This window comes from Phascolarctos cinereus, unplaced genomic scaffold (genome assembly GCF_003287225.1).
Source record: "Phascolarctos cinereus isolate Bilbo 61053 unplaced genomic scaffold, phaCin_HiC Scaffold_9;HRSCAF=440, whole genome shotgun sequence".
NCBI lineage: Eukaryota > Metazoa > Chordata > Mammalia > Diprotodontia > Phascolarctidae > Phascolarctos > Phascolarctos cinereus.
This window is the reverse complement of record NW_027556402.1, coordinates 247270755-247276754: the sequence shown is the minus strand read 5'-3', so window position 1 is coordinate 247276754 and position 6000 is coordinate 247270755.

The following is a 6000-nucleotide window of genomic DNA, read 5'->3' as shown; positions in this document are numbered from 1 at the left end:
CCAATAACCTATATACTATGCTATGAGCCCAAGTATTTTCACCTATAAATAAGGATAAGGGTAATGCATCTCTCAAATGATCCTGTTTTACAATGAATATTCATATATGTGTTAAAATGTTATATAAATCCATGCTATTATTAGTATTAGTATTATATTGATTTAGGCAGAAATATTTTTTTTAAATTTTTATTTTAGGCAATTGGGGTTAAGTGACTTGCCCAGGGTCACACAGAAATATTTATGCAGAAATATTCAGCACATAGGACAGATACGTTGAAGAGGACCAATAAAATATATGAATGTATCATCAAGTTCTTATTTTATACATATCACTCATTTTTTAATATAATGTGTTTAAGTGTTATGTTACTAGGTGCAAAGAACTGTATTTTTATGTTTACAAAGAAAATATTAGAAACTGTTCCTGACCTCAAGCATTTTTTTGAACTGGATGATATGAGTGTTCACACCAATGAGATCACAAATCCATTGAGCAATTGATTTGTGAGGATCTTCTACAGAAAGGGAACATTTTTACTCTTTCAGCCTCTTCTCAATGAATTATGGCCTTTTCTTGTCTAGTAACACTTTTGAGAGTTCTATTTATGGAGATGTATGGAAGAAGGGTCAATCTTGAAGAGAGCCACCATCCAAAAGTAATTGAGATGAGAGCAGATCTGTATATGTGAAATGGTAGGGAGTCTTTAGAGAAATGCCTTTTGTTTCTTCTAATTGAAATTTATGGCTTTAAAATTTTAGGTAGGTCAAACTATCCATTGAAGGATGATCCTTTTCATTTTGAGGGAAATTGTCACAATGCCCATTCTCTTTAAAAAAAAAATAAGTAGACAGTCACAGTAAACATAAAAGTAATTAATTACCATGCAAGTGTGAATTGCTATGCTTGACCCAGGCATCAGAATTCACAGAAAGCAAAATATTAACCATATCATTCTAATCAAATATATTTTTCCTCAAAGGGGATTTAGACTATTATGTTAAGAAGATTTCAGTACATAATATGTTATAGAAAACTGAAATGACTTCATGCCATTTGAAGAGCTAATGGAAAAAAAAATCTGTCACAAAATCATGGGTCACAGAATTAAAGATATTTTAGAAAAAAATGTGTTTCATGAAAAGTTTAGCCAAAAATCTCTTTTTTTATGACATTACACGTCCTTATGGTGTCTTCAAATTCAAGTAAAGTGTTTGAATGTAGTTATAAAAGTTCTTTTTTTTTTTTTTTAAATATACTGGAGTGTGGTTTAGTGAAGAATTCCTTAGAGTTAAAATCATTCTTTTGACATCATAGAGCTGTGAAACTATAGGGAATTCCAACAATGCTGTACTTTTCAATTTTTTCACCTGAAAAAATATGCAAAATGGATAACAGAAATATTAAATAATTTGCAGAGATATTACAAAGACCATTCAAAAATTATAGCATGTGTAATAGTTACATATTTGAAACACTTTGCAAACTTGGAAATGCTTTCTCAATGTCCTTGCCTTTGATAGTTTTTTTTTCTTGTTTTCTCCTAGTCCGAAGTTGTAAGTTACTTGTTTCTTTACTATGTCTTAGTGAGTTATAGATCTATTGGGGTAATTAGGTGGTGTAGTGGATAGAGTGGTGGGTCTGGATTGAGGAAGACTCATTTTCTAAGTTCACATCTGGCCTCAGATACTAGCTCTATAACCACTGACAAATCCATTAACACTGTTTGCCTCAGCTTCCTCATCTGTAAAATGAGCTACAGAGGGAAATGAAAAATCCAGTATGGTTTCATGAAGAGTCAGACATGACTGAAAAATGATGGAACAACAACAACAACAACAACAATAACAACAATAATGTGGGTATAGGGGAGAGAATGGGAGTTATTTTGCCAATAGACATAGGGACCATAGTTTGTGAGTATATTATAATAATTATAACCACTAACTCCATGCCAGTAAACACCGATACAATGAAAAATGTGTGTTCACACACACATATAACTATATAAATGCTTAAACATAACTGTGAAAATATATATGCATATACAAATTCTGGTATTTAATCCTTATAATGATACAAACACATAGTCACACATATACATAAATATATACATATAGGTAATGTTACATAAGCATATTTCTAAGTGACTAGAAAATGATGACACCGAATTATGTTAATGAAAATATAGTGAAATGGCAGGAATACCATATAAAATTATATTATTCAATGTGAAACTCTCACTTTGTTTATGAGGTAAAATCATAACAATTGAAATAGAATGTTAATAGAAATTTTATATGAATATAAACTGCATGTATTAATAGGCTGGCTAAATTAACATAGATTAAAGTAACAATAGTACACAACTTACTCCTTTGTATGTTAATAAATTGGATTAATATTGAGACTTTTTCTATTTTCCATCTCTACATTCTATATATCATATTCTGAAGAATACAATATATTCTGAACAGGAAGTTTTCAGAGTAAGAAATTAAAGCTATCCGCAGTCATATAAAATGCTTAAATCACTATTAATTAGAGAAATAAAAGCTAAAACAGCTCTGAGGTATCACCTCATACCTATTAGATTAGCTAATACAACAACAAAAAGTAAAATGATAAATGTTGTAGAGGACATGGAAAAATGTGTTGTTGGTAGAGCGGCGAACTGATCCAATAATTCTGGAGAGCCCAAAGGGCTATAAAAATGTGCATAACCTTTGATTCAGCAATACCACTATTAGGTCTATAACCCAAACAGTCATAAAAAATGGAAAAGAACCCACACATACAAAATATTTATACCAGCTTTTTTTTTGTTGGCAAAGAATCAGACATTGAGGAATTGAGGAATGACTGAACAGGTTGTACATGAATGTAATGGAATACTAATGGTAAGCAGGTGGATTTCAGAAGGAAAAAAAACTTGGAAAGACTTATAAGAACTGATGACGAGTGAAGTGAAGTGTGTGTGTACATATATATATATATATATATATATATATATATATATATATATATATATATATATATATATATATATATATATATATATATATATATATATGAAATATTGTATAGTCTATTCTATTTCTATAAGGCCAAACCTTAAATTATGAAGATGTGAAATTGGGGATTCAGCGTACGAGGGATGATAAACCAAAGGTTAGAAATTTAAGTTCTTATTAATAAATTTCACTTTTCTACCTGGCAATCACAAAATAAATTGTAATTATTTTCTATATCAGAAACTTCTGTTATGCAAACTCTTTCCAACAATGCATACAACAAGTATCTATGACTTATTAGGTAATCTTAGAAAACTGCCTGGAATAAACCAAGATGAACTTATTTATCCAAAGATCATACACCTAGAAAGTATCATACATGGGATTTGTACCTAGGACTTCCTGAGTCCAATGCTAGAATTTCATTGGAAGAATCAAACTGCCCTTTACACTGGGCCATGCTTGAGAGAAACTAAATTGCTGGTTCATCTTCTTATGAAACAGGATTTTATTTATTTAAACAGGCTCAGTGAAAGCCAACAATGCATCCTATCAATAATGCTAAGTAAATTTTCTAGACAAGGTCTGGACTTCCAAAAGGAGGGTCAAACTCTTCAAGAATGGTATGCTCCTGGTTGAAGCATCCTAAACATCGTTGAAGGAAGCTAGGTAGTGCACTGGATACAATATCACTGTGGTGGTGAAGACTCACCTTCCTAAGTTCAAATCTGTCCTCAGACACTTAGTAGCTGTGTTTCCCTGAGCAAGTCACTTAACCTTGTTTGTATCAGTTCCATATCTATAAAATAAGCTGGAAAGGGAAATGGCAAACAACTCTAGCATCTTTGCCAAGAAAACCCCAAATGAGGTAACAAAGAGTCACACAGTATGGAAATGACAGAACAGTGTTCATTTCAGTGTTATTGTAAAATGAGACAGATTTGACTTGCTCCACATGTTGCTGATTTATACATGATATCCTGGATTGTCAACTTTATTCATTCAGGAAGCCCATTCATGTGTGTTGAAAGACATAGCCTTCAAAATGAGAGACTTGGCTTGGAGTAAATATGCTTTGTAATATCTGATGCAGACTTAGATCATGTGAGATGAGAGAGATTTCAGAAAATAAATTGAAGCCAGACATTCTCACAATAGTTCTAGACTTCTTTATTTTCTGCCTAGATAATGAGAATAACCTCTTAAATATTCTTTCTTCACAACCTCTCTGCAATATTGATCAATGCTTTTACTGCTTCACTGTAGTCATCTTTATTACTTTCATCAATGGAAAATAATAGCTAGCATTTCTAGAACACTTGAAGGTTTGAAAAGCATTTTACATACTCAACAAGTAGGTGCCCAGGTTTGCCTGGAAACCATGTAGGGGGAGGGAAGACCTTACCTCCTTAGAGGATCCATTTCACATTTGTGTCGCTCAAAATTTGGGCAAATGCCTGCCCCCTGAGAAAGCTTAGAGTTACCCCTCTGCAATCCCACCTTTTGCTCCTAGTTCTGCCCTCCGGGTTAAGGCTCAACAACACTAAGCAGTTTGCCATTTAATATATCTTTAGATACCTGAAAAATGCTACCTTAAAATACTGCCTTATCTTGTGACTATATGTACAGTTATGCGAGTAATACATTTTGTTTCCAATTATATCTTTACTAGATTTTAAATTCCTAGAGGAAAGGAACTATGTCTTATTCTTCTATTTCACTCTGTGTCAATCAAAAGGCTCTGCACATGTAAAGTATTCAATGAATATTTGTTTAATGAACAATTACTGTTAAGACTTGTCTCTGACTAGATTTCATTATTAACATGTAAACTTCATGGAGGCAAGAAGTGTATTCATCTTTTTATCAAGATTGTTTTCCTCACAGAGGCTTGAACATGGGAAGTGTTCAGAAAGTGCTGAATAAATTGATGGATGAACCATGATAAGAAGTTTTTAATGTCAAATTAATTTAATAATGCTCTAGCCCTTAACTGAAGCTAAAAGTGCATACTTTACTTGGATAATTTTCTGTATATCTGAAAGAGTCACTTTCTTTCAGAGGGAATCTGAGATTCACTGATGGAAAATAAAGGATGATATATGGTGATGGACTTTATATTCAAAAAACAGTTGTATGGGTATTCAATGAGGATTAGCACCTCTGGTGTGAGGGCTTTCTGACCTGTTTTTTGGGCTCTTCATTCATGTTTGATGGCCAACTGGCACTTAACTCTCCTCTGTAGCTCCAAGAAGTTGTAGCATGCACAGTGTCCATACCTTGGCAAAACTGTCCAGGTCATTGGGCTAACCTTGGCTGAGGGTAACTAATGGGCCACAAACCATCAGTAAGTTTGTGGGGGTACCTGGCCCAAACATGTGAAACTTCTCCAGGTGGAATGGGAAGGTGAAAATTATTTGCTCCAAGACCATGAAGGCAGGTGAAGCAGGCATTATGGAGCCCTTACAGCTTGGTCAGTCATCAAAGTCACCAAAGTCAGTAATGCTGATATTTGTCTTGCAACTGGACTTTGATGACTCTGGGAGAGAAAGGGGAGCTGATGAACTCTGCTTCACTCAAATCCAATTTATGCACAAGTCAAGACATCAGCTTGTGATGTCATTGGTTCTCTTTGAAAATAAAGGATAGGAAACAACATACCTGAAAACTGAAATGGTTGGATTGAAAAAGATGAGCTTTAGAGATGTAAACAACCTATAATATAAATAAACTATAATTCAAAGGGTCTACTCACAATGTAGTCATTTGGATATCTGTAAAAGAAAATATTATTAATCTTACCATATATGCTTTATACATATGTATATACATACATATTTCTGTTATTAATTACATATACATATTAATTGCATTATTATACACATACATATTTATTACTGTACATTATTATACATTAAATACATATAATTACACATACTACTTACATACACATTATTACATATGCATATTAATGTATATTGATTA